Genomic DNA, 9,363 nt, shown 5'->3' with positions numbered 1-9,363 from the left:
TACAATAACGTTTTTTCATGATTTTGGACGACATGCTATACTATGACTTTTTTTCAAGATTTTGAACGACATACTATACTATGACGTTTTTTCATGATTTTTGATGACATACTATACTATGACTTTTTTCAGGATTTTGGACAACATTCTATATGATGACTTTTTTTGGACGTCACACTATGACGTTATTTCATGATTTTTGACGATATACTATAGTATGATTTTGGATGACATGCAATGCCATGACATTTTTTCATGATTTTGGAGCACATACTATACTATGACTTTTTTTCATGATTTTGGACGACATACTACAGGCTACTATGACTTTTTTTTTATGACATAGTATTCTATAGATATATATACTAGTATACTACCAACAGTAATATTAATGGCTGTTAAGCTATTTCATGATTATGATTATGATTATACTTGCTAATGATTATTTCGAACAGTGCTGTCTGGTTGCCTGTCGTAGCATAGCACTTTTTTCCTCATTTGTATTTTTTAATCAGTTTATTTTCAGGAACAATGTGATCATATCTGAATATTGGGAGCATGAGCACCCCCAATATATATTATATACGGCCTCGCTTTATTGCAAAGAGGATGAGTCACTGATCCTAGTGCAGTGTATATTCTGTTGGACTCTAAACGGCCACTAGGGTGCAGCTGCACTCACAATGATGACTTTCTGAATGAATAAATGGATGAATGAATGAAATAAGAGTAAGTGGTGCTTCCACATCTAACAGCCCATTCAAATCCTACATGTCCGTTTTAAGAAATGCATTGGCATCGTTGAGGAAAACCCATTCATCCTGAGCAGGCCTGTGGCCAACAGCAGCAGCAGTATTCCTGAATTCATTACCCAGATTGGACACAGTCCTCTTAGTATGCAGCCTGTATTTCATCTGACTTGACAGGGTTCAATGCTGCAAAAACATCAGGAGCTAAAATACTTTTCTCTGGCTTCCTTTAAGGATGAAGAGGAACTTAAGTACAAAAAGTGGTTGTCAAGTAATGTTACAGGAACACTTAGACATTCTGACGCAGGAGGTTTCTTGTCAATTGAGTTAAAGACTGCATCAGCGGGGTGGTGAATGAGGGCCACGCCCTTCCTCTTACTCTTTGCTGTAGTGGTAGTAGTGCCAGGGAAGCTCCTGCGTATTTCCCTGTCTGAGTGTGACTGATAATGTCTGGGTTCCGTCCTCTTTGTCATTGCTTGTAGAGTGACTTCACTCAATGGTACGGTCACTCAGACTGGCTGGGAATAAGGAGGTTTTGAGTCACGCATGCATACATTAACTTGGTCAGTTGTGCAATGATGGTTTGTGCAACAGTGAGATTAATATATATTTAATATCTGTTCACAAAATATGGGTTCAGTTTGTTAATGTTACTCATACTCTGATGCCACAAGATCGAAGAAAAACATCTAAATGTGTTCAGTGCAGTTTTGTTTTTATGGAAAGGTCAGTTATAAAGAGTACAAACAGAGATGATTTATTTTACAGAACAAATAAATATGGAGACACACAGTGTTCAACTTTAATTAAATAAATGCAACACTATGAAATAATTACATGAATAAATACAGACATCCATCCATCCATTTTCACCAGCTCTTCCTGGGGGACCCCAAGGTGTTCCCAGACACCTTTCACTGGAGGTGCCCAGGAGGCACCCTGATCAGATGCCCAAACCACCTCAACTGACCCCTTTTGACACAGAGTAGTAGCGGCTCTACTCCGAGCTCCCTCCGGATGTCCAAGCTCCTTACCCTATTTCTAAGGCTGAGCCCAGCCACCCCATGGAGGAAACTCATTTCGGCCGCTTGTATCTGTGATCTCATCATGGAGGAAACTCATTTCGGCCGCTTGTATCTGTGATCTCATTGTTTCGGTCAGGGTTGGGACGTGGATGGACCAGTAAATCAAAAGCTTCACCTTCCAGCTCAGCTCCCTCTTCACCAAGAAGCTGCACCAAACTGCTGATCCATCTCACGCTCCATTCAAGTATCTCGGGGTCTTGTTCACGAGTTGGGGTAAATACAGACAGAAAATGTAATATTAGGACATATATTAAACAAGAAAAAAAGTCTTGTTTTAAAGAGATCCTTCAACCCAATCTCCAGAATAAAAGTCACCATTGTATGTTTCTGCAAACCATGGATATGTAAAATTTGTGCATTATTATATAGCAGATATGTTGAAGCTTTGTGTGGTTAGGTTTAGGGACAAAAACACTAGGAAAAGATCACATTTTGGCTTTAAATACCCAGTTTTTGGTGTCACAATAGCCCCTGGAAACGCAGCAATGTCTTAAAAACAACTGCTGCTGTTGTTTTTGGTCTCAAACAGCGGTCCGCATCTTGGCAGACCACTGAACACTTTAGGTTTCCATTCATAAATGATGAAAACAGTAGACTTCAGACTCAAGTTTATTGACCAGGCATTGACTGAGACGGGGAAATGTGTCGCGTGTGAGTTCATAACCAGGAAGTTTATAGACCTCAGCTAACAAGATAATAAAGATAAGGAATAAATGATAAGCAGAAACAAGCAGAACATGTTGCTACTATTTACAGGGAAGTCGGGATGAAAATAGAGATGATCAACAGCTGGACAAACAAAGACACAAGCTGAGTTGTTAAATGTATTGTGTGTTGGTGTGATAGTTAATTTGTACTGACTACTGGAACAAATATGATATATACATAAGTTTGTATGGTGGATAAATTACATGTAGAACATATATACTGTCTCAATAAAAGCTTATTTATACAGTTTATTGTTTGCTGTGCTCTTTCACTTAATGAAAAATATACAGTAGCTGTATGATTGCAGGGATGTGTATAGACTGTAATGAGCTAACACATGGCTTCATCATCCATTAATGAGCTGGAGATGATGAAGACAGAAAGTGTTCTTGTGTCTGGTTGTTTTGAGCAAAGAAGTTGACTTAAGCAGTGATTGTGTGAGAACAGAGGGGCCTGAGTTTGGGTGCAAGGGTAGAGGGTTCATTTCAACATCTAGGGTTTAGAGAAGCAGCTGTGCTCTGTTCTTTATCAGAGATGGAAACCTGAAACCAACTGAAAAATAAACTGACTGCCTCCCTCAGCTTTTCAATGGGAAGCACCGTGGAGTCTGAAGACAGCCCCAAACAGAGCAAAGGTGTCTATAAGAGAGAGGGACGCGGAGACAGAGACACAGAGCTGCCAGTCTCATAGTACTATAATTGACCCCCCCACCCCCATGAAGTCTAGACGCTGGTGCTGGTAATGGTGGTGATGAGATGAGATGAAGAGGGAGCTTAAGGATCTGGGAAGAGTGATGGGCTTTTGATGAGCTCGTCCCGGGCTCTGGATGAGGTGACTGGAGGTGAATGGGGTGGAGGAGGGTACGATGATTCCACCTAAAATGACAGCTGACAGGAGCAGAGAGGAGAACAGATTGAAAGTTTGCCAGCAGCAACATGAATGACTGAAGGAGATCATGGCAAAGTTTGACTGGCTAACTCACAGGAAACACCCACAGTCAGCTGATTGGTGGAAGTGTGGGGAGTGGGTTTGAGAGAGAACTGTGATTGGATACAGCATAAACAAAGTCTTCCTGATTGAACTGATGCTGAGCTCCATTACTACGACTTAATTCTCAGATTATCTATTCTCTTCTAACTGTGGCCCTTGATTGTGCTTTGAAGTGCACGTCACACACTGAGCGAGCCGCCTGTTAATGACGCTGTGGGCTAATGGGCATGTAGCTACTTCCATGTTTCACATGATACGTCATGTTTGTAGTCGACCAATGAAGATGAGTTTACATATCACCTTGGGTTCGTCCTTCACCTTCTCAAAATGATCCCACACTTTGGATTTCCTGCCCGACATGTTATTAACTAGCCTGTGGAATAACCGCAGGTACCAGCCCTGGAAATTAGAGGCCGTACACATGCTGGGTCTTTAACCGCCTGGAAAACGTGAGGTCAGACACTGTGCCAGCTTTCAAGAGCGCGGCAGCAGGTTGTGTCTGAGGTTGCTAAGCAACCTTAACAAGCATCGTATAGCCTATTTACCTGAAATCCTGAGTGCAGAGCTGATCTTCTTCCAGGCAAGTGTGTAGGCCTATCGTCTGTGGGACAGATGTGAAGCTCTGGGTAGCCCTGCACTAACATGATCAACTTTTCCATCTTTATCAGACTGAATATTTACAGAAGAAGTGAAAGATCTGTCATTGGTTTGTAATGTGACTCCTGTCTGACTGCTGAGCGTGGCCACTTCCTGTGTCCATCCATCCATTTTCTAACTGCTTATCCTCTTGAGGGTTGCGGGGAGCTGGAGCCTATCCCAGCTGACATTGGGCGAGAGGCAGGGTACACCCTGGACAGGTCACCAGACTATCGCATTCACATTCACATTCACACCTACGGACAATTTAGAGTCACCAGTTAACCTGCATGTCTTTGGACTGTGGGAGGAAGCTGGAGTACCTGGAGGAAACCCACGCTGACACAGGGAGAACATGCAAACTCCACACAGAAGGGCTCCCACACCCGGGATTGAACCAGGAACCCTCTTGCTGTGAGGCAACAGTGCTAACCACCACACCACCGTGCCGCCCCACTTCCTGTGACTGTCCTTTTAAATTAAATTCCCACAAGGCGCAGCTCCTAATAAAGTTTCACGTCTGGTTTTTTTTTATTCTGTGACTAAACGACCAATGAAATCTTGCAGACTTATGTCCTTTCTGGTCGACTAACATTTGGTTGACTATTTAATCGTCAGGCATGGAGAACAAAACCAGTGTCTGCAATGTGTCAGAATGTTTATGTCCACACAACGTGAAATTCTTAAGGCGTTAGAAATTTAAAATCTCGACAACCCAATTTTAATGTCACCCAAAATTACACATCTGTCCAACATAAGAGTCCAACATCTGTCTAAAGTCATATTGAGGTCCGGTGCCAGCTGAGCTGTTTGACACTTTGGGCGTGAAATAATCAAAACGTCTCAAATGCGATTTGGGGAAAATCTTACTTTAGTTTGTGCTATGCTTGTCGTTTATTAGAAGCCTTTCCTGAATTGATTAAGACATTCACAGATACTGTATTTGTGGGTTTTATTATAATTATTACAGTTTCAGTCCAGTGATATCGGTATGATATTGATGTATTAAAAATAAAGAGGCTGTCGTCTGTTTTGGCCAAGAGCAGGGAATGCTGAATTGCAGTACACCAATCATAAAATATGCAGATCAGTTAAACCTATGAGATCAATATATTTCTCAACGTAATACTTACCAAGCATTTCTTACCAACTCATTCAATCCTAGGAAATGGAAGAATGGACATTTGGTTGCATTCAGACACAGACTCAGAGACGTGGCCTGTAGCTGCACTGGTCAATGGGACAGACCCAGGAGCATCTCGCTTGTGTCAGCACACTTGAAGAGAGCAGGGGGGTGAGAACTGGTTCATGTAAGAAATGAGTGGCAGTGAGAGAGCCGCCAACTAGAGCTGACGTGTCCCATCTGGACCATCTTGATTAAAATTCCTCTGAAGTGAACCTCCTGTGCTGCTGGAAGGCAGTCACCCCCAAGCAACTTTCAAAAGGTGATTCATTCTTTTATTCCCACAGGAGTTAAAGTGTGTGTGTGTGTGTGTGTGTGTGTGTGTGTGTGTGTGTGTGTATGAGTGTGTGCGCTGTGTACAAGGGCAGGTGGGTGAGGCAGCTATTGTGGCAAACTGGATTCCTGCAGATGTCACATTGCGTGACTCATTTATGTTGCATCTAAGAACATGAAAACGTCCTCACAACCTTCAAACATGAAATTGTGTTTTGCAGCCTGTGTGATTTATGTGTGTGTGTGTGTGTGTGTGTGTGTGTGTGTGTGTCCACCTCTGTGAAAGGAACACAACACTGTTTTCCACTCCAGCAGGACCCACATTATTTAATTCCCCCACTGCTGCATTCATCCCACTGTTCTATAGATGTACTTGACATTTCGCTGATAACAATAGCTTACTGAAGTCGACAGTGTGAAGTACAGATGACAATTGTACATCGATTTGTTCAAACGCCTCTCACGCTGGAGCCAAACCCCACTCCTGGTGCTCCTGAGTGCTTGATTGCCGAGCACAGCCACTTCACTTTGCATCGCTTCACACTAACTAAAGCCACGGCTGGTGGGCGTATTTTGGCTGTTTGGGGGACAATATTAGATTGTAGATAAATCACTTGCAAAAATGTGTGGAGAGTTGTGAACCTGAATCTAAATCAGTGGATGTGCACTTGTTAGTCAGTAGAGATCTGATGAAACACAACATTTTTATTGTGTTTATTTTGGAACATGTTGTAGGATATTTGTGTGTCCGACAACTAGTTTTTGCAGCCAGGGATCAGCCGGCCTGGCAGTGTACCATAATATGGCCCATACCTGTACCTTACTATCTCTTCGACCAGGTGCATGCCGCTTAGCTCCCCTTTCAGGCCTGGCTCCAGCATGAAGACATGGGGTTCTTTTCATCATGCTAACATGCACTTGGTCTCCTCCTGTGACCCAGAAATCGTCCCTCCAACATCTTCCAATCGCTTGAATGCACCTCGAGGAGACGAGAAGAGAGGAGGCTTCTGGAGGAGCTTAGAATAAGACAACACAGGTGAATCCTCATGGATGGAATACTGAACAGGCCTGCCAGGGCCCACCCTGGACCCTTATCTGCAAAATGCCACTCAGATTGCTGTAACACATATCAACCAGGAAGAGACTTAAGCCTAGTTCACATTACACGATTTTCATCCTGATTCTGCGTCGCGGAGATTATCGTAATCTTTTGAGTGTTCATACCTGGCGAAGTGTGTTTCTGTCAGCGGGAGTCTCGCCAACTGCGTTACGATCTGTGTGTGCACACCACAAAATTTCTCCACTCTCGACAGAGCCTCTGATAACGCGGTGACGTCACCAAACTACGTTTTTTTAACTTAAAGGCATGGATATTCTTCCCAGTGTTGAATCAGATCTGCCTCCAGGGCCTGGGTCCAAACACAACGCGCTCCCCGTGATCCTGTGGACGCTGTTATTGTTGTTGTTGATTGCCGGCTTGACTCAGTGTTGCCAGATCTTTGGAGAGAAACAAGCAACCAGGGCTATGGAAACAAGCCCAGAAGAAGCGACTATCATGTATTTAAATAACTTATTAGACGGATATATATAGACCGTTTCAAACTGGACAACATAAACATTCTAAATGGGTCCCTTTGTATTTCCTGTTTGAATGTATGTTAATGCAGAAGCTGACAGGAAGTAAACAGGGACCAAAGTTGTTGCCCTAGCAACAGAATAGCAATGAAACGGTCCATAGAGAAAGGTGACATTTAGAGAGCAAGCCCAAATAAGCAACTCCATTTTAGAAACAAGCCCAAAGTCGCAGCTAATAAGCAGTTCTGGCAAGTGGCAACCCTGCGGCTTGTCCTCCTCACATTTCTTCCGACATATCCCGCCTCTCATTGGCTGATGCTCTTTGTCAGTTGTGTCAGACTTCTCCAGTTTTCTAGCATGTCAGATATCCAGTCCCAGTCTCAGACGAGGGGGCGACTTGCTCGTAGGCTTGTTCACACATGAGGACTCATTGTGGATGCAAAGCAACAACAAAAAAAGAGTCAAAAACTACAAAAACTGCGTTTCTTGCTCATGTGTGGGAGAGGCAGTGGGGCCTTTTGCATATCTGTGCCCAGGGGCCCATTGTTTCATAATGTTCCCGTGTGTGTCCTGTACAGAAACCAAATGGCATCACTATGGAGCTCCCCAAGGTTCATTGTGCCATAGGATAACGCAGAGGACATTTTCCTCAACCTTTAGAGCAGGTACATCCCCCCTCACCCCAGTAAATCATGAAAGTAGTAGGGCTGAAGGGCTTTTATTTTAACAGAAGTAAAGACATTTACATCAAATAATTGATGCAGGAAATGCACAAATTGGTGCAAACATTTTTTTTTACCAGAATGCAGGAAATCATGTGTTGAATCCTCAAAAAGTTTCTGGTGGAAAAGCCAAACCTGTTATGTCTCCTCTGACAGCCTGAAATGGTAAGATTTAAGAGGAATAATAAATGATGATTAAAATTAAAAAGTCAAGTCATTCAGTTCATTTATAAAGCACATTTAAAAACAACAGATATTGCACCAACTAATAATCAGTTATGTCAAACTATTTACACATCTAAATTAATAAAAAAAAACTGTAACAGATGTTCCTGTCTATTTATCAATGAAAGACTGTAAGGTTTTGAAATTCTTCTTAAATAAGGGGTTCTGTTTACATTCATACCAGTCGGTCTGACCGGCGTACAGCTGTGCAGCATGTCATAAGTTACTGACGTTGCCTCAGACTGACGCTATGGAACCAAGACGCTGGTGGAGACTGTAGAGAGCTCCACAGCTGACGAGGCAAAACTCCATCTGTTGATGAAGATCATGAGTTGTGTTTAAAGGCGAACTGGAAAATATTCATGGAATTTGATTAGTGTTGTACACACAAGTTTAAACACTGCTGACACTAAAAATCAGAGGATCAAATTGAGCCAGTTTCAGTAAATATTGCACTAATGTAACACTGGGTCCACTTTACCCAGTATCCATGGGGAGAAAACCACCCAAGACAAGGAACTGTTTTAACCAGTTTTCATTTTTTATATTGGGCATACCAGTGCCCTTAGCCTGGCCCCTCACCTGGGACCAGGGGACCCAGCTCCTACTGTACACAAAGCTCTCAGTTAACCTGAAAACCTATGTCTAGAGCTTTGGGTACTGATGAAGGATTGAGAAAGATGATTCAAGTGGCAGAAATGAGCTTCCTTCCCCCGTAGAGACAGGGTAAGAAGTTCAGAGATTCAGACGGAGCTGCTCCTCCTTTGCAGGCTCTGATTAGGATGCCCCCTGGCCACCACCCCTCTGGAGGTTTTCCCTCACAGGAGGGGAGACCCTGGGTCACACCCAGAACACACTGGAGGGATTTTATATCCCATTCAGTCTGGCAATGCCTCGGGATCCCCAGGAAGAACTGAAGGACGTGGCTGGGGAGAGGGATCGCCGTCTGATGCAGCTGTGACCGCTGCACCCTGATAAGTGGTGCCAAGTGGCTGGATGGACTTGGATGTGCACTGAGATTTGCAAATGTAATTGGACTTTAAAAGGAAAAGTGTGAATATATGGCTTCAACAGATGGAAGAGGAGACAATTCTGCAGTTGAACTCTCTGAACTGACTTTTGGTACAAAGTGTTTTTTTCCTATAGTCTGCGGTTGGCTATATTATTTCACCATTTATCTCACCATCTCATTTATTTAACCTTCCATCTTGTCACAC

This window comes from Epinephelus moara, chromosome 22, assembly GCF_006386435.1.
Source record: "Epinephelus moara isolate mb chromosome 22, YSFRI_EMoa_1.0, whole genome shotgun sequence".
In the NCBI taxonomy this organism is placed as follows: domain Eukaryota; kingdom Metazoa; phylum Chordata; class Actinopteri; order Perciformes; family Serranidae; genus Epinephelus; species Epinephelus moara.
The sequence above is the reverse complement of the archived record's forward strand: the minus strand, read 5'-3'. Positions refer to the sequence as shown.